Below are 14,958 nucleotides of genomic sequence, written 5' to 3'. Positions count from 1 at the left end.
GCCACCCGCGGAGGCCCGGGTTCTATCGGCTCTGCAACGAAATTTTAAAAGCGATACGAAGTCTGGAACGGGTCCACTCAGCCTCTGGAGGTCAACTGCGTAGAGGGGGTTCGATTCCCACTTCTGCCATCCTCAAAGTGGTTTTCCGTGGTTTCTCGCTTCTCCTTCAGACAAATGCCGGAATGGTACCTAACTTAAGGCCACGGCTGCCTCCTTCCCTCTTCTTTGCCAATCCCTTTCGATCTTCCCATCCCCCTCAAGGCCTCTGTTCAGCATAGAAGGTGTGGGTGTCTAGGTGAGGTACTGGTCCTCCCTCATTGTTGTATTCCTGACCCAATATCTCACGCTCCAGGACACCGCCCTTGAGGCGGTAGAGGTGGGGTAGTTCACTGAGCCTGAAGGAAAACCATTCCTGGAGGGTAAACGGATTAGGAGTAATAATAATAATAATAATAATAATAATAATAATAATGATAATAATAATAATAATCTTAATCAAATAGTATTAGTAATAGTAATAATAATGTCCGTGCATGAAATTCCAAAGTAATGATCACTTTATTTAAAAATATACGTGGAATCCTTCAAAAATATTATTGATACAGTATAAAATTTATTGATTATTGTGTGCCTTAATGTTAAGTTCATAGCGCGAGTACAATCGAGGAAAGGTTATCTTCTCTATTAATAATTTTTGTTCTCCATAAATGGAAAATATACTTAATTGAATGGGCAATGACGTCATGACTGAGCAGCTTGCAAAGGACAGGCGATGTGAAGGCTTTTGTGTTGACGAGTGTCGGAGATTGTGCCACGGTCGAACGCTACCAATACCAAAGTTGAATGCTGTGGGCAGAAGAAGCCCATGAGGCAACCTCATAGTACTCCGAACGTACTTTCTGAGATGCACCAATTTAAAGAAATAATGTATTGAAGACAGACAGCTATCTGAAGTTAAATGATCGTAGCTCCTATATAGAGAGACGACTGAACAGCCATCTTCCGTCTACACAGCGGAAATGCTAGCAATTCTAGTAGCTATACAAGATGGTACCTCACAACACTTTCCGAGAATTCTCATCGTAACAGACTGCTTCAGACAACGTTTAAAACACCCTGCCTGCACCACATTAAGTACATAGGTCTACTTGAAATTCTGCAATTAGTGAGAAAGGAATAACCGTTCACTTTCTATGGATCAAGTGAAACGCCAGAATTGAACACAATGAAACAGTAGATCTCCTCGCCAAACGAAGTAGGCCTATAACTGAATCTCACTTCCGAGCAATCCCACTGCCTAACACAGACTTCCTCCCCATTATCCGTAATGAAAGCTCAAATAAAATTGTCAACGGAATTGACTACAAAGGATCTGCACAAAGGACGATATTATGCAGCACTTCAAGGTAATATTCCTATGAAACCATGGTTCGCCAGCATTAAACTCACCAGTCGTCACCTTACTTCACTAATACGCAAGGGACTCGGACACGGATGTTATGCCAACCACCTCTACCGTATTAATGTGATGGACTCTCCCACGTGTGTTGCAGATTTCAACCCTGTTTAATTTGTTTGTACAAAGGATAGGGTAGCACAAACACTGATGCTACAAATACCTGATTAAAATTGGAACTCCATTTCCTACAAGCGTGCTAGTTCTACTTCCTCCTGTCAACCAGTACAACTATATAATATTGGCCGTATTCCTCAAAAATAACGATTTAAATATACAATTTATCGTATACCGGTATTGTTTTTATGTTACTTCTCTTATTTTATTAAAAATTGTATTGATTTTATGAGACGAGAAAATACAAACTCACGAACTATGAATGTCGGAGCATCCAGGGAATGTGGGTTTTGAAAGAGACTGTCTCAGGTGATACTTTCTATCTACGCCCTCCAACGGTCTTATAATAAGAATGCCATTTGTTTCAGGTGTCTGTCATATGTATATATGCATTGTTGTGCGATTTTTACATTTTTAATATTTGCTGGCTGTATGGCCGATAGGGCTAAAAGACAAATAAATAAATAGCCTAAATAAATAAATAAATACTCTACGGTACACAGTAAATTTATTCTATCGGCTCAGACTAATTTTGTACCACAAAATAACGTTGAATCTGCCTCTGTGGTGTAGTGGTTAGCGTGATTAGCTGCCACCCCTGGAGGACCTGGTTCGATTTCCGGCACTGCCACGAAATTTGAAAAGCTGTACGAGGGCTGGACCAGGGTAAACTCAGCCTCGAAAGGTCAACTGAGGGATTCGATTCCCACCTCAGCCATTCTCGATGTGGTTTTCTGTGGTTTCCCACTTCTCCTCCAGGCAAATACCGGGATGGTACCAACTTAAGACCACGGCCACTTCCTTTCCTCTTCCTTGTCTAACCCTTCCAATCTTCCCGTCCCCACACAAGGCCCCTGATCTGTATAGCAGGGGCGGCTGCGGCGGCCAGGGCGTGGTACTGGTCCTCCTCCCCAGTTTTATTCCCCTGACCCTAAGTCTCACGTCCTAGGACACTGCCCTTGAGGCGGTAGAGGTGGGATCCCTCGACGAGTTCGAGGGAAAAATCAACCCTGGAGGGTAAAAGGAATAAGGAAAAAAGAATGATGACGTTGGATGTTTATTATGCACTTGTTAATTCCATAAATTGCAGTGCGGCATTATAGGATGTGGTGGTACACTAGATTAAAAGGAAACCTCTCTCATCATTGCCCATAACCAAATACGAAGAAATAACTTACGTTACATTTCCTCCGATAAAATTAATAATTTAACTCAGGTTTTTAAACATACGACAGTTTTTACGTGGAAGTCGTGACAATACTCGAAGGAAGGTGATGGTGATGATTGTTTTATTATCAGTAGAAAACATTCCTCAGCTTGTCCCAGATATTTATGGGGTCGCTGAAGCCACCTAGGCTCATTTTAGTTTTGGCGGTGATTGAAGACTGGATGCCCTTCCTGACGTCACGTGATTCTTGAGATGAAAAAATCTCGACTCAGGATCATCCCGGATTCGAACCTCTGCCCACCGAATGGGAAGCCAACAGCTAAGCTACCGAGCTAATCACGGCCCCATTTATTATTATTATTATTATTATTATTATTATTATTATTATTGACTCATTTGCGGCTTACAATGGCCAATTACAAGCCATACGAGTAAAGCCACAGCAATGATTTTATTCATACTTCTGAAGGTGCACTTCTCCCCCCTCCTCAGTTACCACCAATGAGGTGTGAAGGGCTCCATCGCTGCTTCCCCCCTTCCACCTCCCCGCCCACATTCTGACAGTCCAACGTTCTATTATTATTGTAGCCGTTGATATGACGATGAAAAGAGGCTGGTAGCTGCCGCAGTTCTGGTAGATGGAGAAAGTTACGAGGTAGAGCAAGAAAACGTTTGGTCTTGAAGGAGAAAGTCTTGAGGAAAAGCATTAATTTATATTTTTTCACGCACACATAGGTTATATTTTATAAAGTGTTCTGTGCCTCCAAAACGCTTCTGACAAGGAACGTAGCACCGTATGCAGGTAGCTAGGGCAGCCATGCTACTTTTTAATTGCCAATATCTCCTTCTTCTGCAGCTTTTCCTCCACATCCTGGTGCGGGGGTGGGGGGTGTTTGCGGGTGCGACCTGCGCCACACACACACACACACACACACACACACACACACACACACACACACACACACACACAACACACACACACACACACACACACACACACACGTGCACTTCACTCTGTTTTAAGATATTGACCGTTTGTTTGATGGTCGCTAGTCAAGTGGTAAATTTCTCCTTCTTCATCATCACCTTCTTCCGCAACTTTTTCCTCATCTGTGTGGTCGCGGGTGCGACTGTTTCACGCCTGCTGTACGTTCCGACGCCCTTCCTGACTCAACCGTATGTTTAGGGATATAATCACTATTACATGTTTGTGTGGTGATTGGTAGTGTTGTGTGTTATTTCAATATGAAGAGGATAATGTTGGGACAGGCACAAGTATCGAGTCCCCGAATCAGAAGAATTAATCAGGCTCGATTAAAATCACTGACTCAGTCGGAAATCAAACCCGGGACCCTCTGAACCGAAAGTCCTAACACTGACCATTCAGTCAAGCAGTTTAATTTTACCGGAAATCACAATGCATGTACAGTATCAATATGATGATGTCCGGATGACAATTTGTTTAATGCAGTTTTGGGTCAAGTTGGGTTATAGATAGCAGCCTTTAGTCATATTCTGTACAGAGTTCTCCTCCTTATTCAACAGACATTATGAATGAATGAATGAATGAATGAGCTGAACATGTCAAAGGATTTGGTCAAAATTAGGGAAGATGTTTATAAATATATCGTAATATTGATTATGTTACTTTAAATTAATAGGTACAGAAGCCATTCTTCTTTTTTTATTGTATTGGCTTTATGTCGCACCGACACAGATAGGTCTTACGGCGATGATGGAATAGGAAAGGCTTAGGAGTGGGAAGGAAGCGGACGTGGCCTGAATTAGGGTACAGCCTGGTGTGAAAATTGTAAAGCACGGAAAACTAGCTTCAGGGCAGCCGGCAGTGGGGCTCGAACCCACTATCTCTCGGATGGGAGCTCACAGCTGCGCGCCCTTATCCGCACGGCCAACTCACCCGGTGCCATGCTTCTCAGTGTCGACTTCGTTAATATCACCTTTTTAGTTATTCAGTCTGTCGAACACAAAGATACAATTAAAATACTGAATGATAGATTTTCATAATTCGTACTCTTTAATCTGTGCTTCTTCCTCGTCCTCCCCGCCTGTGAAGATACCGCTCTTCAGCAGACGTAAAAACTCTGCTCCAAGTTTCAATGGAGATCATGAAGGAACCTTTTAGAATGTCTAGTATTGATATCTTACAGCGGCATTTATGACTGCCTACATGCGAGAAACTCTTACGATTTGTATGTTGATCCATTTTCAAAGCAGTATTATGAACCTATGACCTTTACCTCCAAGGTTTCAATACAGGGTGTTTCTAAATGAATATCGGAGTTGTAATGCTCTGTAGTGTTTATTACATTGAAATTACAATGTAATTCATCAAGTGAATGAGCAACTCAAACAGTTTGTCCTACAAGTGTTCAATGTGAGCACCATTCGTCAGTCCGACTCGTTGGCTGAACGGTCAGCGTACTGGCCTTCGGTTCAGAGGGTCCCGGGTTCGATTCCCGGCCGGGTCGGGGATTTTAACCTTAATTGGTTAATTCCAGCGGCACGGGGGCTGGGTGTATGTGTTGTCTTCATCATCATTTCATCCTCATCACGACGCGCAGGTCGCCTACAGGAGTCAAATAGAAAGACCTGCACCTGACGAGCCGAACCCGTCCTGGGATATCCTGGCACTAAAAGCCATACCATTCGTCACACAGCCGAGTTCGCCCCACACCTTGCTCAGTACATCTGGAGTAATTGTTGCAACAGCTGCTTCAATCCCGTTTCTTAAATCGGTTAGGTCAGCTGGCAGCGGAGGTACAAACACACGATCTTTGACGAATCCCCAAAGGCAAAGACCGCATGGCGTCAGATCGGTTGAACGTGGAGGCCATGCGAAGCAAACCCCGTCATCCGGCCCCTGCGGTCAATCCAGCGGTCGGGTACAACGTCGTTTTAACCAATCGCTTACTGAGTTAAGCCAATGAGGTGACGCACCATCCTGTGGCCAAATACAGTTCTCTGGTTCCACTTCTTGTACTGTAGGAAAGAGTCATTGTTCAAGTACATCAAGATAAGAAACACCAGTTACAGTTGCTTCAGTGTAAAAGAAAGGCCCATAAATTTTCCACCTGGATAAAGCACAAAAATATTCAGTCTAGGGTAGTCACGTTGCAACTGTACCATCTCGTGAGGATTTGCTGACCCCCAAATGGGCACATTATCAATGTTCACATGTCCACTTAGGTGAAATGTCGGTTCATCACTGAACACGACACGATTCAGAAAATCTTCATCGTCATGCAGCAAGATTTCCTTTGCAAAGTTGGCACGTACACCGTAGTCTGTATGCCTTAGAGCTTGTACCAACTGTAAACGATAAGGACCTCCTTAAACCTCTCCACACTGACGTCACCGGACCTGCTAATTCACAACTAGCCCTCCGAATTGATTTCTTGGGGCTATGCGTGAAGGACTCTCTTACTCTTTCAACACGTGCTTTCTTTGTTGGTCTTCCGGTACTCTTCCATTTCCAAAGACAGCCGCTGTCTTCAAACTTATGATACCATCCACGGATGGTTTTATCACTTGGAGGATTACAACGGAACTTAATAGGGAATGCACATCGCACTGTAATTACAGATTTGGTCCTTGCAAACAGCAAACCACAGAAAACGTTATGTTCCCCAGTCGCCAACTTTGCTATTAGCGCTACTAGCTACTAGACACAAGAACCAGAGCATACCCACAGATACGAACACTTGTCGAGTAAACGTTTTGAGTTGCTCTTTCGTTTGACGTATTATTTATAATTGTAAGTTCAATGTAATAAGTACTAAAGAACCTTAAAACCCCGATATACATTCTGAAACGCTCTGTAGTTTCTGCATCCCAACTCTCAAAACCGATGTCAGCTGAAGATTCTAAATGATATATTTCATTCAACCACAGTGGATATTTACACTTGGTTACTGTTTATCTATGAAGTGTGGATGGAGGCTGATTCGAAAGATTTCCACCTAATTTCATATTTTCCGGAATATTTTAAACAAATCGGAAGAACTTCCAAAATTTCGGAGGACCTAGCAAAACTGCTGAGAACACTGATTTTCTTCCAATTATTTGCATAATGTTCAATGAGTGGACTTTGTATCTTCTTGCGAGAATATGTGTTCTACAGTAGGAGCTTCGGAGAGAAGTTCATTGGAAATTTAGTAGAGTTGGAGACGACATCAACATTCCAATAGAAAAATCGAAGATTATTATGTCTGGATCAAGTCTGACTCCTTGGCTTGGCTGAACGTTCGGTTCAGAGGGTATCGGGTTCATATCCGAGTTGGATCAGGAATTTTAACTGCGTACAGTTAATTCATCTTGCTCTGGGACTGGGGTTTTGTGTTCGTCTTAATACATATTTGCTTCACACTACCACGCAATAGTAAACGCGTTCCTCCATTTGGTCGTTATGAAGGGCATCTGGCAGTAAAACTGGGTCAAATCTACATTAAGTGCTGACCCCAATACATTGGGAAAAATGCCAGGTAGAGCATTATGTCTGATAAAGAGAGAGATTGAGCCAGAAGTAATATTGCCTTGTGAACAGAAGAAAACTAATCTGAAAATAAGAAATAGGCCTATGCATATCGATGACTTTCTTTTAAAACCTCGTATGTCCAGACGCTCTTCCTACCCATTATATTCCTCAAGACTGGTCACTCCTCCCAGTCACGTATTTATACGCAGTCCATCAGAATAATTTTAGATGTATTCACTTTCCTATGCCGATGTGTAAAGTAAAATGAACCATAAACACATTATACTGCAGGAGTGTGTACATTTGCCATGCAAACAACATTCTTACAATGCGGTATGGTTAAGGTCCATTTTCCTTTACGCATCAGCATAGAAAAATGAACACAACGAAAATTATCCTGATGGACAGCATATAAATATGTGGCTGGGAGGCGTGACCAGTCTTAAGGAATATGAATAGGAAGAGCATTGGGACATACGAGGTTTTAAAAGAAAGCCATCGATATGCAATTTAAAAAGCAAAGAGAAAAGTCTATTTATCAGGATATATTCTCATGGAGTACTTTGAAAATAGGATATTTATATGAAATTATATTCCTTTGGGAGCATTCATTGTATTCAACGTAGGCGTACTTGTGTATTCTCACAATGTAAGCTATTTTGTAAATTGCGCATAAATGATAAGTACACTTGGCCCGCAAAAGGTTAATACATAGGCCTAGGAGTTGAATAAAAACTTCGGGTCAAAATTTAGCTAAAGAAGAAACAATAATAATAATAATAATTGTACCGGGCGGTACACCTCCACGCCGCTAATTTAAAATGTGCGCCAGTTGAAACTCCTCTGCTGGAGGAAGTCTGAACTTTATCGACGGTATTAATTTTCAAGTTTCTCAGAAGATGTCACTACTTGGAAAGTTTGGAGTTTTTGAACTGTGCCACTTTTGATGTATTTTTGTTTTACCGGTAGTAAGAAGTGTGAACTTTCTCTTCTAGAGGACACTACTGAAAAACTACAATGGTGCACCCTAGTGCGATGTGAAAGAACTGTTTTTTGGAGAAATTTTTATTTCAAAAGTTTGTTTCTTGTTAAATTTTTTTCTGTTATTGTTTAAGTTGGCTGTATACCCCTCTCTTTCCCCTTGTTTTGTATTTAGCCAATCCCGAATTTCTTTAATTAATTTCTGACCAATCTGATGTATCTTCCCCCAACTTGAATATGCTGCTTATCCCTAACCAATAAAGTTTTGGTGGGAGGGTGTTCTCATTCCAAAAACGCCTCGAACTTTCCGCGAGAGTATATAAACTGCTGATTTTTGGGTCTCTGCGCCACTTCTGTTCCATCTTTTAGTGTGTAAAGTACATAGCAGGGGGCGGGAAGCGCCTCTTTCTTCGGCAGCGGTCAACAACAAGGTAATGGCCGATTAATAACTTCTTTCTTTGCTAGCTCAGCAGTTTAACTCTCGGGGCGGGTCCGAAGTTTTTCCATAATGTAACCTTCCTTAAAATGTAAAGACCCTTGGTATCTATTCTATCTTTAAACTGCATATCGGGATAGAGAGTGCTTAACCCTCTCGAGCTCCCACTCATATTGTTTTGAGGTGAACTTATTTTTTTCTCAACCTATTCTTCTTTAACGTAATGTAAATTGTTCCTTTCTAAAGTCACCTCTTTAGTATGGGATTAGCCCCTGCATTAATGGCCTAGTGCCAAGTAGGTTTTAAACAAATGTATTAGGAGTGCAGGTCGCCTCCTCTCAAGTGGTTATTTTAGAGGTCATGTAATTAACCTTTTTTCTTACTTAATAGACCTCAGTAGGTTGGGTATTTTACCCCTGTATCTATGTCCTTAGAGGACAACTTGAAGGTGGAGTTTGGTATGGCCTTTAATAGGCTTAATGTTGAGAGCGAGTGGCTCTTTCTCGAAAATTGAGTGTTGTATGCCTCGGGGAGGCTTTTCTGTGTAATTTGGAGCAAGTGCTCCTGAGCATGAATGGGGTTTTCTGCCCCTCTGTTAAAACTTATTTTGGAGTAAGGTTGGGCTGATTGCCCAAGAATTGTGAAGTCGGGGCGCGAAGCCCAAATCCGGTAAATATTGTAACTACATTTTGTTGCCTTGCTACTCTGTACCTGCCATGCTTGTTATTTCTTTATTTTGAAAAGAAAATATAACCTTGTTAATTTTACATGAACTCTAATTTCGTAGCTTGAGACCCGTTCACACCCGCACCTTCTTTCACCTCTAACTACCTCAAAAACAACGGTAACAAGTGGTAGCAGAGCGTGGTTGAATGGGTCTCAATTTAGCCCCTTTTGACGGCTAAACATTGCTTTGATTCAAACTCTAACAATTTTCTCAGTTGCTGGAATTTTTGATTTTTCCTGTTTCAAAATTTTTCTGTCATCATGCCCGGCCCTCGCGATGTTCTCCATCTTAACTATTTGCGCAAGGAGGAGTTGATCTATGAGTTAACTATCAGAAATGTGCAATCTGGAGGCACGGTTGCGATAGACACCAACAAGCTTAGAGAGTCCCTTGATTTGCCCATTTCCATCCCCAATTTGGGAGAGAAAGTAATTGACGACTCTCTTTCCACGATCACCGAGAATACTACTGGGCTAGCATCGGTAGTTAGTTTTTTTGACGAAAATGATCCTTCTCCTAATCAAATTAAGCGTGTGCAAGCCAGACTATATCATTTTTCAAATAGAGTTAACGATCTGTTGTCTCTGAAGTTGAATGACGTTCAGAGGAAGGAAGCTAGTACGTTGCTTGAAAGTATTTCTGAATTATCTAGCAAGGTCACTCAATTGTTAACTGGGGAAGTTCCTCCCAAAATTGATCAACCCACCACGATGAATGTAGGGAGCGAGGAAGAGCCTCCTAAGGGAGAAGCCAATAGGATAACCGTTGCTGCTCAAACTATCTCTGCCCCATTGGGCAACGAGTCTGAACGCCGTGCATCGTTGAATAATATACGTTCTGAATTAACTTCCTTGCCACTGAAACCTTTACCTACTATGTCACCCGGGTTTAGCAGCTTGCCTCATCCATTGGCAATGTTGCTCAGAGGTATCTCTAAGTTTTCCGTTAATACCACCAGTGACGTAATTTCATTTTTAAGATTTTTAGTTGAATTTCAGGATCATGCCCTTGTGTTTTCTCTTTTCCCATGTCAGATTTTGCAAATCATCTATCCCTATGCAATTGGTATTCTCTCAGACAAAATAGTAAGAGCCATTGCCGAGCAATCATCTATTGAGGATTTCCACGCCCACTTGCTAGCTAACTTCATCCCGGCTAGGGCCAGGTCCTCCCTTATTCAGAAGTACTATTATCGTGTACAGCGTTTGGATGAAAACTTAGCAGACTTCATCCAAGATATTAAATTCTATACTAGGGTGTTCGCCCTTCATTTTCCTGAACATCAGATTGTACAGGCAATTGTAGAAGGAATTTCACCATCCTATAGGTCATATTTGTGTTTCGCGGCGTGCCCGCAAACCTTCTCTGAACTTGAAGCATTGGCCGTCTCAGCGGAAGGAGTTAGATACGCCGATTCTTTGCGTGTCGCGAAAGAACCCCCTCCTTCTTTTGGTAATCCTCGGCCTCCTCCTCCTCGCCGACCAGTCACACCTCGTAAATGCTATGCTTGCGGGTCGCCCGACCATCTTCGGAACAAGTGCCCATTGCTCAAGTCTAGTGGGACAAGGAATGGAACTGGTTCATCACAAGGCTGTTTTAAATGTGGGGCTTTCTCACATATCGCCAAGAATTGTCCCAATTCGAATAGCACCCCCTCCTGCTTAACTTCAGGTGCAACTTCCAACAACAATCAAAACTGACTAGTGGCTTCGGCTGAGTCGACTAATCCATCTTCCCGAGGCTCAGCCCCTGGCAAACAGGTCGTAAATTCAGGGAATGTTCAATCTGCAAATCTATCTTTTGAATGCCCCAAAGAGTGTCTTAGGATTGCGGCGGATACCCCCGCACCGGTCCCTTTTCTCAAACTTGAGTTAAATAATGAACCTGTAACAGCTCTTTTAGATTCAGGCAGTGTTTGTTCGATTATTTCGGCTGAATGGTATTCTAAATTGAAATCTGTTTGTAAACTACCTGACTATGTCTCATCTCCTGTTCAATATGTTTCGGCTAATTCATCTCCATTGGAAATCCTAGGTTCTGTAAATGTCAAAATTCGTATTTTTAAATTTACATGGAAAATCAAATTGTTGGTGGCTAAGCACCTGTCTTGCCCCATCATATTGGGAGCTGACTTCATTTCTCACACTGGTCTTGTGCTCGATCGTCAGAGTAAGTCGTGCACATTCAAATTTGCGTCCAATTGTAAAATTCCCTGGTTAAAGTGTAATTCAGTATCATGTTCATCTATTTCGCCTACCCAGGATGAGATGTTGTTAGACCTTAGACATCTACCTGAGGAGCAGGCTGATAGTATTCGTAAATTATGTCAGTCATTTCCAGAGGTGTTCTCTGGTACTCTTGGTATTACTGACCTTATTGAATACAAAATTGAGGTCACGGATTCAATTCCTGTCCGTTTTCCACCTTATAGGCTATCTCCACCTAAAATGAAGGCTCTGAAAGAAATCATCGATCAGATGTTGAAGGATGGTATTATTAGGCCCTCTAAGTCAGCGTATTCGTCACCTATTTTTCTAGTCCCGAAACCCCAAGGGGGCTTCAGGCCTGTCATTGATTATAGGGCTCTCAATCGGAAGGTGGTGTTACAATCTGTGCCCCTTCCCGACCTTCATTCTTGTTTTTCATGGTTCCGTAAGGCCAAGTTCTTCACCATCTTGGATTTGAATCAAGCCTACAATCAAATTCCCCTTGCGGAATAGTCTAAACATCTTACAGCGTTTGCCACGGACTGGAATTTATACGAATACAACCGCGTGCCTTTCGGGCTCCCCACGGGAGCAGCTGTACTCACTAGGCTGCTAGATAGGGTCTTCTCCGACATCAAATTTGAGTACTTGTATCACTACTTGGATGATGTCGTCGTATTTTCGGAGACCTTTGAAGAACATCTAGATCATCTGCGAGAAGTTCTCAATCGCCTTCGTAAGGCTGGTTTAACTGTCAAATTGTCCAAGGTTGCCTTTGCTAAGCCCTCTATGTCATTCCTAGGGCATATTGTGTCACCTGATGGTGTTGCAGTCGATCATTCTAGAACACAGGCCATCCGTGATTTTAAACCTCCCAAGGACATCAAAGGTATCGCCAGGTTCATTGGTATGGTGAATTTCTTCAGGAAGTTCATTCCTAACTTCGCTAATAGAGCGGCGCCCTTGAACCTTCTTCGTAGGAAAGGCATCAAATTCGAGTGGGGACCTTCTCAACAAGCCGCTTTTGAAGATCTTAAATTAGCTCTCTGTAATGCCCCTGTCCTTGCTATGCCTGATTTCTCGAAGAAATTCATCGTCCAAACCGACGCGTCGTCGTCAGCAGTAGCTGCAGTCCTTCTTCAAGAGACTGAACTAGGGAGGCGACCCATCGCCTATGCATCTAGGACCTTGTCGGCTCAAGAAGCCAAGTATTCCATCTATGAGCTCGAAGGTTTGGCAGTCTTATTCGCCTTAGAAAAATTCCGTCTCTATCTGGAACATGTCAAATTCGACCTGGAGACAGATAATCAAGCCTTAAGCTGGGTCTTAGGTAGGCCGCGTCGTACTGGTCGTATAGCCCGTTGGGCCATCCGAATTTCTGCCTTCCAATTGGATGTCAGGCATATCAGAGGTACCGAAAATGTTGTTGCTGATGGACTCAGCCGTATGTTTTCCAATGACGTCGAGACCCACGAACCGGTCGACAGTTCATCACCTCCCGAGTCCATGCTATCTGGTGTTAATGCCATCTTAACAGATGCTCCCATGCTCTTTAGGGATATCGAGAAATACCAACGTGAAGATCCGACGCTGGCTCCGATAATGGAAACCCTTTCTTCTGGGGAACATGTTGTCCCTTATGTTCTGAGGAATGGTGTTCTATGTTGCCCTTCGAGGCATGATAAGATGATGAAGGTTGTCGTTCCAGCTGTTCTTGTGCCTATGATCTTCAAGTACTTTCATGAGACCCCATTAGGGGGGCATCTTGGAATCTTTAAAACTCGTGAAAAGATTCGTGAAAGGTTCATCTGGAAGGGTATGGACGGTGAAATCCGTGAACTAGTAAAACTTGTAAATCTTGTTTGCTCAGTAAACCCACCATGTCCACCAAGGTAGGCCTTTTGTCTTCGCATCAAGCGTCGCGCCCCATGGAACGCCTGTATATTGATTATGTAGGACCCTTCCCCCAGTCAAAGGGGAATTGCCAACAATTTCATCTTTGTATGCGTAGATGGTTTTACAAGATTTTCCTGGTTATTTCCGACTAAGCTGGCTACCGCTCAGTCCACCATTACTTGCTTAAATTCTATTTTTGCCTCTTTTGGCCCGTGCCAATATATTGTGTCTGATAATGCTAAGGCGTTTACATCAAATCTTTTTCGTAAATTCTGCTTTGACCTGTCCATCTCTCATGTGACTACTTCTGCTTATTACCCTCAACCATCTCTGGCTGAACGGGTTAACCGTAATCTCAGGTCCGCGCTTATTGCCTATCATCATGAATCTCATTCCAGGTGGGACACGTCCCTGCATTGGTTAGCTTTTGCTTTGAATTCGGCGGTTCATGAATCACATAAATTTACTCCAGCCTCTTTGATGTTCAAGTTTGTTCCCAACACGCCGCTCTCTAACCTCTGGTCTCTGAGTGACATTCTACCTGAGACAATAGATCCGGACAACATTAAAGATCTTTGGAAGAAGGCTAAAGCCAATCTTAAAGTGTCTCATGAAAAGGTTAGGGAAAGGTATGATCGTGGACGGAAACCCACCCATTTGAAGGTAGGTGACCAGGTAATGGTCAAGAATTTTGTTCCCGCGGGCAAGCTTGCCCCCAGATTTCATGGGCCGTGTGTCATTCTCGATTTCCTTACGCCGGTTACGTTGTTATTAAGCAATCCAGCCACCGAGAGGATATTTAGGGTTCACCTGTCGCAGGTGAAACCTGTATAATTTCTGTGCTAACTTGCCTCATATTATCTTGAAAGGAATATGAAGGTTATATTTTTTTTTTGAGTTTCACTTTTAAGGCTTTCTGCCCCTTCTATAATATTTTGTTTTATATGTAAGCATTTTTGTAAAACCTGCCCCGAACCGTTAAACTGCCATCCTGTCCTTGCCACGGCCATTACCACGCTCCCGTCTCCTGCTCCACTCTACACAGTGGCTTATTTAATGCCATGGATATCTGCACGCCTCTGGCCCCTCAACCTCTCCACAAGCCTGTGCCCTCAAAAAAAAAAGATGATACTCCAACAAATTCTGCCGCCTAGCTTTAATGTTTCAGTGCCCCCGCAGCCGCGCGGCGCCGTGCCGCGACTGGGATAGAGGAAGGGCCCCCTCGACCCCAGCGAGGACGACATGTGCACGGCGAGCCGGAGCTCTCCTCCCGGCCAAGGCTGATGTGCGGCGCACGACCTGCTACTGGCCCGCAGCCTGTATATGTTCACCGCGGGCGCGGCGTGCTTCTACACCTCTGCTCCCCTCATAGTGCGGGCGAGCGGTATCTCAGGGTACTTGAGGGGCCCGGGCGGCCTCCTCTGAACGCAAGCAGTGGCGGCTGGTCTGGCCGTTAAAATCATCAACGTTTGAAG

The sequence above is a fragment of the Anabrus simplex genome, chromosome 2 (assembly GCF_040414725.1).
Source record: "Anabrus simplex isolate iqAnaSimp1 chromosome 2, ASM4041472v1, whole genome shotgun sequence".
NCBI lineage: Eukaryota > Metazoa > Arthropoda > Insecta > Orthoptera > Tettigoniidae > Anabrus > Anabrus simplex.
Note: the sequence above shows the minus strand (reverse complement) of the source record.